At 46.2% G+C, this 972-nt stretch overlaps 1 pseudogene; it reads left to right on the plus strand.

Annotated features, from left to right (window-relative positions):
• The first annotated feature begins 458 nt into the window (after nt 1-458).
• On the plus strand, nt 459-575 carry LOC126211019 (5S ribosomal RNA; annotated as a pseudogene).
• Nucleotides 576-972: the final 397 nt, after the last annotated feature.

Genomic DNA, 972 nt, shown 5'->3' on the forward strand with positions numbered 1-972 from the left:
CAGTGTAATGTGGACTCTGGTCCAAGGTGGAAATCGACATTTTTCTCATAAATAATGCACTGTGAGTGGTAGGGCAGCGCTAATTCACTAAAAATATCCCACTACGGCAAGTTTAAAAAGAGAGTGTGAGAGTAAGAGATAGCGTGATATATACTTGTGGGTATGATAAACCCCTTCCCTCAAAAATATTTCTGTCCTTTATACCTTCTCTGTGTTACCACAGACGACGTGTCACTGATCTTATTTGTATAAGACTGCAGTACACACGATGTGCCTATTTCTTCCACCGCCCTAAGTGGATTGCATAAGTTCTAATAAATGTTCACGAAGCTGCAGTCTTCCATAGTTGTTGGCCTGTTCCCAGGAAACAACACGTAGATCGCGAGCCCGTTATCTTGAGGCTTGAGGCTTAGCGAGGAACTGTTATATGTAATTAAATTTACTATCAGTTTGTTTATGGCAACGGCCTTGCCACAGTGGATACACCGGTTCCCGTGCGATCACCGAAGTTAAGCACTGTCGGGTGTGGCCGGCACTTGGATGGGTGACCATCCAGCCGCCATGCGCTGTTGCCATTTTTCGGGGTGCACTCAGCCTCGTGATGCCAATTGAGGAGCTACTCGACCGAATAGTAGCGGCTCCGGTCAAAGAAAACCGTCATAACGACCGGGAGAGCGGTGTGCTGACCCCATGCCCCTCCTATCCGCATCCTCACCTGAGGATGATACGGCGGTCGGATGGTCCCGATGGGTCGCTTGCGGCCTGTAGACGGAGTTAGTTAGTAGTTTTTTATCAGTTTGTTTATAAGGGGTGACACTCGCTTTTTATTACCCAAGAGGAACTGCACAATTACATTCCACTTTAGAGTCACAAATAATTTCTATTCTACAACAAAATAATGAACTGCGTATTTCTGTAATTACTGTCACACTCAAGTCTTAAGTAATGCCGATCGGGGCAGGCAACGTGTCT

The sequence above is a fragment of the Schistocerca nitens genome, chromosome 10 (assembly GCF_023898315.1).
Source record: "Schistocerca nitens isolate TAMUIC-IGC-003100 chromosome 10, iqSchNite1.1, whole genome shotgun sequence".
NCBI classification, from domain to species: Eukaryota; Metazoa; Arthropoda; class Insecta; order Orthoptera; family Acrididae; genus Schistocerca; species Schistocerca nitens.